The sequence below is a fragment of the Macaca fascicularis genome, chromosome 8 (assembly GCF_037993035.2).
Source record: "Macaca fascicularis isolate 582-1 chromosome 8, T2T-MFA8v1.1".
NCBI classification, from domain to species: Eukaryota; Metazoa; Chordata; class Mammalia; order Primates; family Cercopithecidae; genus Macaca; species Macaca fascicularis.
In genome coordinates, this window is record NC_088382.1 from 38,155,039 (window position 1) to 38,171,380 (window position 16,342).

The window sequence follows — 16,342 nt, forward strand, 5'->3', positions numbered from 1 at the left end:
TTACCTAACATGTCTGAAACTCCTTTTCCTCATTTGAAAAACAACAGATTAATCATAATCAAGAATGATTTGTGATAGTTCAAATATATTATTTTCAAAGTGCCTTTTAACAAACAAACACATCAATGGTTTAGCATGCCAGTTAGATTTCTTTCTAGATAGCATTCTGGCTAGATTCCTCATGCTGCTGCCTCTCCCATCCTAGCAAACCGTGGCTTCTGCCATTTGAAATCAGTGTCTATGCCAAACAGCTTCATAGGCTAAATGTATTTTGAATGCTCAGAGTCAGGAGTCCTGCTTCTGACTGCATTGAGAGAGATTTTTGGCTCTGCTTGATTGTGGAAATTATGCTTGGAAGAATGGAAAGACTCGAAGCCAGTGTATCCACCAAGCAAATGCCACAAATGACCATCTCTTTTAAAAACAGTTAAAAGCTGTATTTTCTAAGGAAATACACACACACGTACACACATAGCACCACCACCATCGATCACCACCACAAAGCATTAGCCATTTGCTTCCAAATGCCAAATTAAACTATTTACATTTTACTCTTATTGTTGCTTTCTTATCATGTTTTTCTACAGGAGCCAAATACATCTAATTTCCTTCCTAACCCACACAGACCCTCACCTCTTCTTTCATGACTCTGAAAGGACAGCAGCTAACCTCACTGAGTACTTCCTAAGTGTTGGACTTTCTCGGTTCTCAAAACCACATTGTGATACTTTACAATGATTGGTAATTTATAAGTACAGAGAAGTTAAGTAACACTTGCAAGGTTCTATGGATGGCAAAAGATAAATACTTTCCCAGTCTGTCTGACACCAGAGTCCAGGCCATTAATCATCATTCCATCTTGCCTTCCAAGTTCTTTACCACCAAAATATTTTGACAGTAGTTAACATTATTTAGTATACTTCTGATACTGGTGAGCTAGGGAAGGTCCCCAGACACCAGTAGGACCTTGATCCAAGCCAGTGTCCAGGCTCTTGACACCACAGTGAGAAAGCATTCAAGGACAACTTGGAAAATAGCGAAAGTACAGAGATTTATTGCAAAGCAAAAAGTACATACTCAAGAAAAGGGAGTGTAGGTGTACTCAAGAGAGAGTTGGGCAGTGGCGCCTGGGGCTTCTAGATTTATGGGTTTCTTTAACCAAGGGGTAAATTACTCAAGAAGATTCCTGGAAAAGGGTGGAGATTTCTCGGAACTGTGTTGTCACCCATTTTTACACCAAATAAAAATGTTCCCAGAGCTGTCATGGCACAGGTGGGTGTGTGATCTAGGATGTTAATGAGTGGATAATGAGGTCCTGGGTGAAAATCTAGGTTAAGTCCAGGGCCATGTTGCATCCAGTGTTTTTAGCCAGATTGGTCCATGTCAGGCCTCTGAGCCCAAGCCAAGCCATCACATCCCCTGTGACTTGCATGTATATGCCCAGATGGCCTGAAGTAACTAAAGAATCACCAAAGAAGTGAAAATGCCCTGCCCCTGTCTTAACTGATGACATTCCACCACAAAAGAAGTGAAAATGGCCTGTCCTTGCCCTAAGTGATGACATTACCTTGTGAAATTCCTTTTCCTGGCTCATCCTGGCTCAAAAAGCTCCCCCACTGAGCACCTTGTGACTCCCACTCCTGCCTGCCAGAGAACAACCCCCCTTTGACTGTAATTTTCCTTTACCTACCCAAATCCTATAAAACGGCCCCACCCTTATCTCCCTTCGCTGACTCTCTTTTCTGACTCAGCCCACCTGCACCCAGGTGATTAAAAAGCTTTATTGCTCACACAAAGCCTGTTTGGTGGTCTCTTCACATGGTTGCACATGACAGTCCACACCCTGGTTTTCATGGTTTTATCAGCCTCTAGCTTGTGCAGTTATTTCAACAGTTTTTTCTTTTCTTTTTTTCTAATCATGTAAAACTGTTGCCTGGATTTGTCTGTTATTCTACGACCACCAAATATTATTTCTGTCTCACTTCTAGGTGACAGGCCCTGTTCTAAATTCTTCATTTCACTATCTCTTTAAAACCATACCCTGAGTTTGAAATTGTTTTTATCATTCTCAATTTTCAGATGAGGACACGGAGGCACAATTAAGGAATAACTTGTCAAAGATCACAGTGCTATTAGTGGTGAGAAAGAATGCAGATCCAAAGCCTCCAACTCTGTATCCCCTATGTGCTCCACACCCTGCCCCCGCGGCCACACTGAAGACAGAGAACCACAGCAACCTGGTTGCACACTACCTTTTCAACCCTCACTGTCACCACACTAGATGCTGGGCCGCTACTCCTGGAATGCTCTACTCACTCCATGCTGTCTCCATTCCTGGGTTTTTCCCCTCCCTCCCTCCCTCTCTTCTCTGTGCTCACCTGGAGAAACTCCATCCTTCAGAGTCTCCAATGTCACTCACTCCCTGTGGACTTCCCTTCCCACCTCCCTGTCCTTCCCTAGACAATGTGTAATTATTTCCACAGCACTAGGATCAGGTTTCTATTGTGCAGTTTGCATGTTATGTCACAGCTAATTGTTTACTGTTCTGTCTCTTCTTCCAGATTAAGAACTCCTCAAAGAAGAAATGTCATTTTATTCATCTGTGTTCTCTAATGTCGAACAAAGTGACTGGCATATAAGAGATACACATTTAATTATATACTGAATTGAATTGGATACAACTGCTTTAGCTGTCCATTTGATTTCAACCCAATAAGGATAACAACAAAATAAAATCACAAACTCTTTCACCTAGTGTAGGACTTATATAATAAAAGATTTTAGTCAATGAATTCACAGCTTTGGTCTTGATTCGGAATAGTTTATTTTATGATTTTTGTTTCTGTGAGGGGATTCTAGTTTAGTAAAAATACCTGTTTGATGTGTCAGGCTAGTACGGGTGAATGTAGAGGACTTGAGCCTGTGGTTTGGTTGGGTTCTATTCTCTGACATTGCTCTATCTCTCATTTCCTTTCCTTTAATTTCTAAAGGAAATTAAAGGTTGATTTCTAAGCCTTTTATAAATTACTTTTGGCTATTAGTTAATTTTATCAATTTTCCTTGAAAGTATCATGTGTTTTGATTAAGTTACCAATTTTAGAACCATCTACTATAAAATCTTATTTTAGGCTTTTCTGTACAATGTTAACGTTATTTTCTTCATCTGTTCCAAATTTTCACTCTTAATATTGTTTAGTTGTATTATAAGATGTAAACAGAGATCAAACATGATGTTTGATGTGTGAAAATCTAACTCAATATACTGATCCTGCAGCAATCTCTCAAATTGACGTCCCTTTAAAGAATAGGGGGTAGGGATAGGGAGGCAGTCCTGCCCTAGCAACAAGCACTTATGCAGGTCAGATGGAGCAACAGTGCCCATTTTATGGAATTTTGCTGTAAGGGTATTGCTTGCATATATTGATCTAAACACCTTGATATTCCCTGTAGCATTTTGTGCCTCACAGTTTCCTTGACTTCTACCTCTCTGTCTCTCTCCCCGGATGTTAACCCACTTTTCACCATCTAATCCGTGTTCCCATTAAGGCTGTGATTATATATGCTACTTGCACCACATTAAATTGTACCAGTTAAATCCTTTGACTCTCCAACGCTGTCCAAATCTAGATCATCTCATCTGTGCATGGGTCTTTATCTTTGACTTAATATTTCATCCTGAGGGTATGACAATACAGGAGTGATGATGCAGTCACAATTTTTCCTTCAGTAACAATTACTGGAATATAATATACCTGGCTTCTATTCTATAAGTTGTTCATAGTAAGGGCTATAAGCTTAGGGAAATGATCAATATGATCAATGAAGTATGTGAATCAGTATAAACTGTGCAACTCTTTTACTATGCAAACTCTTGTGCTCAACCTTTGACTTACTGAATGGGGATCTCTGAAAATAGAATCCCAGGAATGTGTATTTTTCATATACTAGGTGATACTAATTACCACTGTTGGGTTAGAACAACAATTCAGTTTTGATATCTCAAATGTTCCTTTCAGGGGTAGAACATTTCCCTATCCAAGGTGTTTATCTCCTAAGAATTTTGGAGAAGCAGACAGAAATATTAAAAACCAGAATTCATATTAATCTACAACAAATTAATTTTTTTCTAGAATGTACATGCTCTTTAACCTTGTTTCAGCATATTGTTTCAGGAAATTAACATGACCAAGTTTGCATTTTTATTAAAAACAAGAAATGCAGAATTTGAGTCAGCTGGAAGAGTAACACCAAAAATAATTCCTTATTCTGACTAATTGTTGCATTGCTTTCTCCAAATCATCAGAACCCAACGTCAATTGTCATTAATGGTAATTAATGGCACATTTTATGACTTCTGAATAACTTATTTTACCTAAAAGAAACCAATGGGATTGCACCTCACATCATGCCTTATACATTAAATCACTGTTGTCCCAAAACAAGGTAATCCACAATTTGAAGCATAAAAATTCTGAACAGAAAAACCACTGGTGCAAACAGAGCTGCTTACTGGAAGGTGGAAAGGAAATGTTAAAAGGGAAGGAGAATAATTAATTTGCAATTTAGCAATTTAGGAGGGAAAGTTGCATCAAGTCATTGACTTCTGCTTAATGGTGTGGGTTTTTTTGCAATTAATACTAAAGTTGAAAATTATTTTCCTCCTGTAAAAAGACAAGGAAGTTTGTATAATATCTTCAACCATCACATCCCAGAGCAAAGCAGAGAGAGAGCTGTCATTTAATGATAACGAGCACCTGCAACAGTCATTTTGTAATGAGGGCATTGAAAGAAACAAAGCTACTGACATAAAATAAGAAATCAGAAGAGAGATAAGTAGGGCTATGAGTTTATAATTGATGAAGCATGGCTATCCTGAAATTCTGATTTTTTTTTTCAATTGCAGATTGAGAATTCTCTGCATTTATTTTAAAAGCCACAGTCATGGCTTTTATATTTTGCTAAAATGTACTTTAGCAAAAATAAAGACAGCACAGATAATTGACAAATGAAACTGAACCAGAATAAGGTCTAGAATGGACTAAAACAAAGAGAATTCATTACAAATGCCCCTGACTAAAGATTTCACCAGTCATTAATAAGCAAGATTTCAGGCCAGGCATGGTGGCTCACTCCTGTAATCCCAACACTTTCAGAGGCCAAGGCAGGGGGATCACTTGAGGTCAGGAGTTTGAGACCAGCCTAGCCAACATGATGAAACCCCGTCTCTGTCAAAAATACAAAAATTAACCAGGTGTGGTGGTGCATGCCTGTAATCTCAGCTACTTGGGAGGCCAAGGCAGAAGAATCACTTGAACCCAAGAGGCAGAGGTTGCAGTGAGCTGAGATCATGCCACTGCACTCCAGCCTAGGTGACAGAGGGAGACTCTGTCTCAAAAAAAATAAAATAAAATAAATAAAAAATCAACATTTCACATTAATGCTGCTCACTATATATAGTTTGTATTTATGTTCTTTTACATGTTTAATTTTAAGTAAACTGAATGTAACTAATTTCATGATGTGATTTCAATCATATTTTCTTATCAATTTTGTTGTTATCTATTTGCATTGTGAATAAAGGAAACACTTCCCAGAATCATGCTGAAGCACTGCCTTGTGTTGCTTTGTGTTTTTTGTGTTGTGTTTTCTTTCTGGGAGGTTAAGTTCTCTAAGAGGGTAAAATCTTAAATAAAGAATAAAGTCAGGTTTCTTGCTGTAAATTTGTTCTGTTTTGCCCTCCTTTCCCGTTCCTCTTTCCCTCTTTAATTCTCTCCTCTCATTCCTTCCTTCCTTCCTTCATGGCTTCTTTCTTCTCTTCCGTCCTTTACCACTTTCTATGTCCTTCCATTTCTAACATAAGTATCTCTTGAGTAGCAAGCACAGTGTGTATTTTACTGCTTTAGTTTCCTCTGTGCCTAATGAAAAATGTCCAAAAAGTATCATTCACAGTGGGTTCCTGCTACCAAGCCCTGTCTCCCAGGCCTGAATGATGTTCTACGGTGCATAACTTTGCTGAGTTGGACACACACGGCAGCTCTAAGATAACAGGATATGGTGACTATGCTGTCTGGTGAACTGAAGTGAGTCAGCTGCAAGTAAGAAGGGTGAAAAAAACACTTTAAGGATGTACCGATGCGTGGAGATGAGCAATCCAGCCAGCAGGAGCTCCTTGGTAAAAGCAGAAGCAGAGAGAATGGCCTGATGTTCACAAATTACAAACTAACTAACTGTGGGCTGAATATGAGTCTATATTTATGAGTTTTATAAGTCTGATACTGAAACTCCACAGGACCGATTTTTTTGTTCCTAAGATGGAATGCTCTCCTAATTGTCACCCTCTCTAGCAATAACTGCATCCTGATAAGTCCTGAAAATATTTAAAAGAAAGGTCAGGTTGAAAGATAGCTACACAGCTAACTATATATTACCAAAGGGTCCTAAGAAGATGTATGAACGTAATGTTTCAGAAATATCAAGACACAGCAGATTAATCCTATTAAAAGTGACCTTGTTTCTTATTTGTCGTGTAGGATACATCGTGCTATACTTGACCATGAAACTGTTGTGTATGTGTGTGTGTGTTATATATATGTGTGTGTGTGTGTAATATATATATATATTTCTCTCTCTCTCTCTCTCACACACACACACACACCTCTATGTTCTTTCTTTCTTTTTGATGCCAAAACCCAGAAATGAAGTACGGGAGGAACTGACATAGAAGACTGGGAATCATGGCCAAGTACTCTGAAATGCAGACAGAATAGTGGACTCTCCATTGCCATATACCTGTAGAATACCACTGTAGGAGATGAGAAAGCCTCTGGCAAAGACGAGCCATAAGGGATAGAGGCACAGGCTTTAGCCATTAGTTTTCAGCTTCAAACTCATAGTGCCACATTTTCAAGTACATTGAAAACCCAGCAGTTAAAGTAGCCACTTTAAAGGAAAGAAAAGTGATGCATTGGAAGTTAAGATCATTATCACTGCACATTAATTTTTTTATAACTCTCTTTCTTCAAGACATTGAGAACTCACTTTTCATAATGATTCAATAAATATAAACTGAAGAAAAAATTCCACCAGAATCCCAGAAGCAGAAATAACATTACAATGCTAATACAGTCAGTAGGAGGCCACAGTAATCCAGATTATCATACATAACTGTCTTATGGAAACTAATTTGACTTTTATTGTGCTGCTAAATGAAATTATTACATGATCTATAGATTATTGAGCCCTGTGGCAATGCCGGGGAGTGAGGCACTGAGCTGCATCTTTTACTTTGATGGTTGCAAGGTTTTTAAAGCACTTTACACATTAAGAGTGAGTAAAGAAGACTATAATACTCAGAAACAACACAGCTACTAAATAAATTATTACTTGCCAGAAACCATAACGATGGCAGGAAGAATGCAGCAAGAAAAGCATTTCCTCATTAACCATGTGCATCCAATGAAGACAAGGTATTGAAAAGAACTTTCATGTGAGGGTTAGATAATGATGAAGACACAGTTTTCCCTCCGACAGGCATGCCTAGAACAATGCCCCCAGATGTTCCCTAAGCAATCCCCCTAATGCACACTGAATATTGTGGGAGCTTTGTTTTTTGTTTGTTTGCTTGCTTGTTGTTATTTGTTTTTTGTTTGTTTGTTTTTCGAGACAGAGGGAGTCTCGCTCTGTCACCAGGCTGGAGTGCAGTGGCGTGATCTTGGCTCACAGCAACCTCGGCCTCCTGGGTTCAAGCAATTCTTGTCCCTCAGCCTCCCACCTGAGTAGCTGGGATTACAGGTGCCTGCCACCACACCTGGCTAATTTTTTGTATTTTAGTAGAGACAAAGTTTCACCATGTTGGCCAAGCTGGTCTCGAACTCATGACCTCAAGTGATCCGCCCACCTCAGCCTCCCAAAGTGCTGGAATTAGAGGTGTGAGCTGCCATGCCCAGCCCCTTCTAGGAGCTTTGCTATGTTACTTCATGGCGTTGGAAATAATGCACTGAACATCCAAATCCTACGGCTTTGAAACTATTGGAAATGGTGCAATCTGGTTAAGGATGTGGTTCGTTTAAGACAGTCCAGGTTGGGTGCAGTGGCTCATGCCTCTAATCTTAGCATTTTGAGAGGCCAAGGCAGGAGGCTCACTTGAGCCCAGGAGTTTGAGACCAGCCTGAGCACCATAGTGAAATCTTATTTCTACAAAAAAATTAAAATTAAAAAATTGGGTGTGGTAGTGCACGCCTATAGTCCTAGTTACATGAGGGGATGAGGTGAATAACTTGAGCCCAGGAGGTCAAGACTGTAGTGAAATGTGTTCACACCACTGCACTCCAAGCTGGGTGACAGTGTGATGAGACCTTGTCTCAAAAAAAGGAAGAAAAAGAAAACTTCCAGGGTCAAAAGAAGGACATATGTTTGGAGATAATTGTTTTCATTACAGAAATTAGGTTTAAACATTATAAGGAACACATTTCTTGTTACAGAAATTGTCATTTGAATCATAATTAATATGTTAACAGCAATGATTCATATTAGTAGTAACAGCTAAAATTTCATGTCATTTTGGAGGTCCTCTTTAGACTTCCCACCTCCCAAGTAGAGTTAGCTCCCTCCGTTCCACTGTAATACCCACTGTGCTTTCAATCATTACTGGAACATTTGTCACCATTACTGCAGATCAGTATACATGTCTTTCTCCCGTGTTGAAAGCTCTGGTAGTTTGGGGTCTGTGCTATTGGATTATTCTGCTCTATCTTCCAGCTGGGTACACCAACCTACCAGTCACTCATGCCCACTTATTGAAGATTCTATTATTTGATCACAATCCTCCTCACTACTCCAAGCTGTGAAATCATCCAGGGTGGCTTCAATATCATTGCATATCCTGGATTTATCAGTCTTTGGTGATCTCATCTTCAATGAGTTTTTCACTCTAGTTTTGCTATCTGTTCCCGTAGACACAGCCAGGACCTGGTCACTTACTGAAATTGTTCCCTGTTAAAAATTTCAAATTTAAAAGTATTAATCTATAACTACATCTTTCCCTCCTTCTAGCTATTTTTTCAGTTCTTCCTGATGTCTTTCAGCTCATCAAGTTTTCTTGTACATTAAACCCTTTATCTTCTCCTAGACCTCCAGTTTCTACTTTGTCACTTTCCCCATCATCCAGTTGAGGTCCTACGGTCCGTTTGGCAAGATCTTTTGCTCACTGCTGTTCATCACTTTTTTCAGCCAAACACCAACCGTGAAAGACCCCTGCTATCTTCTTTCTCCACAACTACTCCCTATAGCCAAGTACTACTTGGTACAGAAGGGCAAACTGCTTCCGTGAAGACACAATCATCAACTTCTAATGGGCTCCCCATATGTCTCAACTTAACTCATTCTCCCACTTTCACAACAACTATTTCACACTTTCTTCACTGTCCTCAGAATTCCAAGCCACCTGCACTTCTCTCATGCTGTTAGCTGATTGTTTTCTATTTTATCAGAGCAATAGAAACAACCAGACAAAAGTCTTTACCCTCACAGTAACAACTATTGCACTGTCTGTTTCTGCACTATTCCATCATTATTTTCTGATAAAATAGAGATATTATTTATTTACTTGCCTAAGGCTAGACATTTCATTTACCTGTTCATTGGATCCCACCTGCTCACCACTTCTTAAAATCCCTGAAACTTTGAATATTAATATCTTTTTATCTTCTGGATATTTCATTGCTTCCTTAAGTCAAATCTTCCCTCTGATATTGAAACATGTTGATATACACCTTATATTCATAAAAACTCTTCCTGGATCCCAATAACACTCAAGCCTCATCCTCTATTTCCTCTCTGTCAAAGCCAAACTTTTAATCTCAATGTCTCCATCCTCAATCTTTTACTCAGACAAAAATCTAGTGTGTTTCCTAATCATTGCAAAGAAAAGACTATTATTAGAGTATTCAAGGAAATCATGTTGATTGACCTCTCAGCAGCATTTGATAGAGTTAACCCCTTTCTTCTTCTTGATATGTTCTTCCATTGGCCTCTGGAACTCTTTCATCCTAGTTTTCTTCCTGCCTCCCTGGTCAATCTCTCTATGCTTCTTGGAAAATTCCTTCTCTACACAGGCATTGAATATTTTATTTTCTTAAAGTTCAGATTCTCACCCTCCTTTCCCTCTACAATATTGGTTAGGGATTCTATTCCAATCCATACTTTTAGCATTATTATCATACCAATGATTCAGCAAAGGCCTCTCTTCTTGAGTTCCAGATTTATGTGTATAACTGTCCACCAATACTTCTGCCTACTTCCTCAAATATCTTCAAATATGACAAAATCAAAAGCAATTGCATGATTATCTATCCATGTACAGGATAAAACAACCAATTTCTCCTTCAGTGCCTTTTATCTAGTAGAATAGCATCATCATTCACCCAGTTATATAAATCAGAAACTCTCTTCCTCGGCCTACATTTCTCTTTCATTCTCGAGGCCCATCAAAGACTTTTTACTGCGAATATCTGTTGAATTTCTTTCCTTCTTTCCGTCTTCATGGTTGCTAACCTAACCCAAGCTGCCAACCTGTCCTACCTGAAGACCTATAGTAGTTCATTATGAGGTCTCCCCAAATCTACTATAATTCATTCTCCAATATCATGGTAAATTGATTATTTCAAAATACAAATATGATTATGTCCTCCCTACCTCACCCCTGTCTAAAACTCTTTAGTGTTCTATATTCCTCTAAAGATAAGAAAACAGAAAGTACTTGTATTAGTTCATTTTCATGCTGCTGATAAAGACATACCCGAGACTGGGCAATTTACAAAAGAAAGAGGCTTAATTGGACATATAGTTCCATGTGGCTGGGGAAGCCTCATAATCATGACAGAAGGCAAGGAGGAGCAAGTCACATCTTACGTGGATGGCAGCAGGCAAAAAAAAGAGCTTGTGCAGAAAATCTCCCATTTTTAAAACCATCAGATCTCGTGAGAGTTATTTATTATCACAAGAACAGCATGGGAAAGACCTGCCCCCATGATTCAACTACTTCCCACCGGGTCCCTCCCACAACACGTGGAAATTCAAGATGAGATTTGGGTGGAGACACAGCCAAACCATATCAGTACTCAAGACATTGTTTGGTCAAGCTCCTGCCTGCCTTGGAAGCCCTACTTGACATCTTCTTTGCCTAGCCCTGTCACACTCACTCTGCTGCAGTTCCCCAAATGTGCCATGTTTCCTTCTGCAACAGGATCTTGACAGATGCAGTTCCCTGTGTCTGCATATTTGTCCTCTCTTTGTTGTTGAATAAACTCATAATCACCCTGATCTCTACTCATGTCACTTCCTGAGATGAACTTTTCTTCCCCTAGAATATTCCTTTTCTTCCAAGCCCCAATCTCATTTCCACATATACAGAGTATCATTACTTAATTTGGTCCATTCCTATCTCATATGACTGAATGTTCCATGAGACCTGGGGAGAGTGTATTTAGTACTTGCCCTTTATAAGAACTCAATAAATATTACTGATTGAATAGACATATGGAAGTATGGATGGATAGGGAAATTTAAAGTGCATTACATGTTCAAAATGTGAGCAATAAACTAAGATACAGTATCTATCTATTTTATTTTTCATGTTTATTATATTTTAATCAAGCTAAATCTATTACTGAACTTTTAATCTCTTATTTTTTTCTAATTAAGAAAAAAATTGAATTCTTTAACTTTTTTATGAGAGTCCTAGACTTTTTATATTAAAATCATTATTTTAGAATAACCTCCCATCTCCCAAACCACCTATTTTACAATTCAAAATTCTCATAATATTCTACAGCAGGCAAGAAATACTATTTGGTCTAATGAAAATAACTTCCTTTGACTCAAATGTTTGGTATTCAATAATAACCATACAGTTAAAAAGGGAATTGAGATAATCTATTTTAATTCACTTTAATACATATTTATCACACATCTACAATTTGTCACAGTGTTTGTGAGAATATGAAAATGAACAGGACAAGGCCGGGCATGGTCGTGGCTCAGGCTTGTAATCCTGGCACTTTGGGAGGTCAAGGGGAGCAGATAACTTGAGCCCAGGAGTTCAAGACCAGCCTGGCCAACATGACAACCCAGTCTCTACTAACAACAGAAAATGAACAGGACAGATATTTAACCTGCTGGTATGAAGTTGCTAACAGAAAAGCTGGTAGTCTAATCATTTTATTGTAACATTTAATTATTTGTTGTTTGAGTTTCCAGGCCTTTCAAAACACTTTACTGAATAACTGAATAATACTGACCGAGAGTGGTCCCTTAATAGGACAATCTACACTCACAATAATTATTTTAATAAATTAGGGAGCACTCTGCCAAAGGAGACAAATGATAATATATGACCAGAGGAAGATAAACATGATTTAATGAATGTTTTTAATCATCATTCACTCTTCATAATAACCTTTAGCTTAAAGACTGTATCAGAGTCACAAAATGAAAAAAAATAATAATTGACATCATAACGAACCCCAGGGGAAAAGACAGAAAATATAGATAATATCAATAATACCCTAAGCATGGGTATTGTTTAAAATTTAATATGTTTAAGTATATTAAATTTTGGCAAGAGTAATACATTAAGAAACGAATGCTTTTAAAAATATCGATATCAGAAAATTCAAAATAAATACAATACCTATTGAATGAGACTCTCTCTCCTGACACCTGCTTCTTGAACACCACATTCCTTGAAGGAATGATTCCCCATCCCCCAGTTGGCTTCCATTATTACTTTAAATATTGATTGATAATTTGCTCTGAGCTAGAAAAGCACTGAGCTAAGAACTTTCTACAAATAATTTCACGTAACCCTATAGGAAACTTATGAGCTAGGCACCGTTGCTATTCCATTTCACTGATGAAGGAAACTGTGGTGCAGATAAATTAAATAACTTTTTCAGGGTCACATGGTTAGTAAGTGGTAGAGCGAGGATTTAAAACCGTATTGTGTGACCCCAGTGCTCTTACCTGACTATAATATATTGGTATACTGTTGTCCCTCGGTATTTGTAGAGGATGGGTGCTAGGACTCCCCTTGGATACCAAAATCCATGAATGCACAAGTCCCTGATACAAAATAGTGTAATATTTATATATAACTTATGCACATCCTCTCATATACTTTAAGTCATCTCTAGATTACTTATAATACCTAATACAATGTAAATGCTTGCTAAATAGATGTTGTACTATATTCTTTAGGGGTAATGATAAGAAAAAATGTCTGTACATATTAAGTCCAAATGCAACTTTTTTTTTTTCTTTTTCAATCCACTGTTGGTTGAATGGATGCAGACCTATGAACAGGAAGGAATGACTGCACTTTCCTCCAATAAAATCTCCTAATAAATGAGTTTAAATTCACATAAGTGAAACAGGCACCAATTTGAGAAGGATGGTGTGTAATTTAGAAATCAGACAATGATCAATATACAACTCCAAAATATTGTAGGAATCATCACCTTTCTGCCTTGCAGTGAAAAGAGAAAAGTCATTTAGATAAGATCAAAACTGACCATCTGTGCTTTGTTTCATTTATTTTGTTTTACTTTGTTTTATTTTGAGAAAAGGTCTCTCTCTGTCACCCAGGCTGCAGTGCAGTGGTGCAATCATGTTTCACTGCAGCCTCTTACTCCTAGGCTTAAGCAATCCTCCCACTTCAGCTTCCTGAATAGCTGGGACCACAGGCACACACCATCATGCTCATCTAATTTTAAAACTTTTGTAGAAATAGGGTTCCACTGTTGTCCAGGCTTGTTTTGAACTCCTGGGCTCAAGTGATCCTCCCACCTTGACCTCCCAAAGTGCTGGGATTACAGGCATGAGATAGGGCCAGGGACAGTGTCTACCGCCTATGATCTGTAGACCGCATGCCTCCAATTGGGTTTTAGTGATTTTTTTTCTACTTTTTCCTTTCCAAAATTTGTAACTAAATTTCTGATCAAACTTTGTAGGCCTTCACTGTTTTGTTTTGTTTTTATAAAAAGTATTGTTGCCTTTTACGGTAAATCTGAAATTGATCTCTCAAGCTAGGGGCAGGGAAAGAATGTTGAGTAGAGGGAGCCACATAGGACTGAGAACTATAAAACAGAGCAAATTACAGCCAAGAGAGTGTGATCTGTAACTGCTTGGTCATAGGTACATTAAAGGGCAAATTCACATGTTCACAGAAAGTGCTTTCATCACTCAAAGGGGCACTTCTGAAAACGACGACTCGCTGGAAATGAGAATGAGGAAGGTGAGGCTGAGGTCATCTGCTACAGTTACCTGCTTACTCATTTTAGCTACAGTGGGAAATGCTGAGGTTTTCAAATCAAACAATCTTGTCTTTCTCTTTATATTTCTCTTTGGTCAACAAGGAACTTTGTCTTGTATGTGTCAGGCATGAAGGAGAATGTTAACTCAAGATTAATCTACCTAAAATACTAAGACATCTAGTGTGCTCTTGTTAACTACTTGCTCGTTTTTGACAAAACACACAAACATATACACAAATACATACACATATACAAACACACAGAGTGTTCACAGATGTGCTTTTTACTTCAGTTGTCTGGATTTGGTAGTTGGAAACTGCAGCATGAGGGAGGAGGTGAGAGAGGAACACATATGGGGTTTACAATGCAGCACATGTACAGCTTCATTGTAGACATTCAACCTCCTCCTTCTCAATATTTACTATCAAATGTCCTTCATTTACCTCCCTTTGGGGCACTTTGACAGCACGCAACTCCCGGACTCATCACATCGCAACATTCTTCTCTTCTTATTCTTTTCACTTCCCTCTCTTCTTTTTTCCTTTCCCTTCCCTCCTTCTCAGGGGCAAAATGCTAAAACAAACAAAAACAGGAAGGAAGGAAGGAAGGAAGGAAGAAGGGAGAGAGGAAAGAAGGGAGGGAGGAAGGAAGAGAGAAAGGGAGAGTGGGAGGGAAGAAAGAAAGGAGGGAGGGAAGAAAAGAAAAAAGGCTGAGAGAGAAATAGAGAAAGGAAGGAAGGAAGGAAAGAAGGAAGGAAGAAAAAGAGAAAGAAAAAGAAAGAAAGAAGGAAAGAAAGAAAGAAAGAAAGAAAGAAAGAAAGAAAGAAAGAAAGAGAGAGAGAGAAAGAAAGAAAGGAAGGAGGGAGGGAGGGGGGAAAGAAAGGAAGAGAGAAAGATAAAAGGAAAGAATGAAAGAAGGAAAGAAAAAGCTAGTGAGCATGCAGGAGAAAGAAAGGAAGTGAGAGGCCAAATAGGTAGACAATGGCCAAACCATATGTAAAAACAGAATTTTCACCCACAACCTACAGAAGTCAGAAATCTGCTAAGAATACTCACCCCCATACCTACAATAACCAGCCCAAGAAGCTGGCCTGCTACAGGTCAGACTTGTAGGAATCGAAAATGCTATCTCTATTAACGATCCAGGAAGCTAAACAATAACTTTCAGAAGAACAGACCCAAAATTGCCTGTGCTTGATTAATAGCTGACCACTCCCCCAATTTTTAACCCTACTTCAAATTTAGGATCAACCAGGAAAAGCCAAATATGCCCCCCTAATCCCATAGGATGCCTTTTTTCTAGTCAGCCCACCCGCAGGTTCCCCATGCCAACAGCCTCCAATCTGGGTACACCTGAAGCCTTCCCTCCTTTCCACTATGAAGCTTCCCCATTCCTCTGCCTGCCTTTGAGTATCTGCCAAACTGCAAGTGATAGTGATTGACTTCCTTAGCTACAGCAAGCTCAGAATACATAGCCTTTGTTCTCATTTGGTTGATCTTCATCTATTTCCACAGAAGAAAGAAAACAAGAAAGAGAAAAGAAAAAAAATCTCATTACTAATTGGTATCTTGGTACTCTGTTTTCATTTTCTACATATCCAATAAATAGTATTAATAATTTCTTGAGGGCAAGGGTTCTTATATATGCACATACATACATTTGCATTCCCAGACATTCCTAGTTAAAGGTCATTAATATAGTAGATAATGAATAATACTTTATTTAAATTATTAATTACACTATGATATTTTGTTTCATTTAATAATTCTTTTGACTTACATATCAAAAGAAGCTTATATATGAATTTAATGCAACATCCATCTCAAATTGGGGAGCTAAATTGTACAAATGTAAAATTGCATCTTATAAATTCCCAACTGTGGGAGACCATAATATGCCACCCCAAATGTTCTTGAGCTGAAAACAATTAAGAAGATGCAGATGCTGGAAGCTCTCTGCCTTACCTCTATCTACTTAAAATCAGGATGTAAATTTATTTAAAAAAAAAAATCCTGCCTCCCCTCTACCAGGAA

The 16,342-nt window shown here is 38.3% G+C and overlaps 1 long non-coding RNA gene across 1 annotated transcript in view; it reads left to right on the plus strand.

The window, feature by feature from the left end:
- LOC107130586 (uncharacterized) overlaps positions 1-2,225 on the plus strand; it is a 94,917-nt gene extending 92,692 nt beyond the window's left edge. The window contains exon 4 of the long non-coding RNA XR_001492882.3: positions 2,080-2,225. This is a non-coding gene — a long non-coding RNA (uncharacterized lncRNA). The remainder of the gene's footprint in view (positions 1-2,079) is intronic.
- Positions 2,226-16,342: the final 14,117 nt, after the last annotated feature.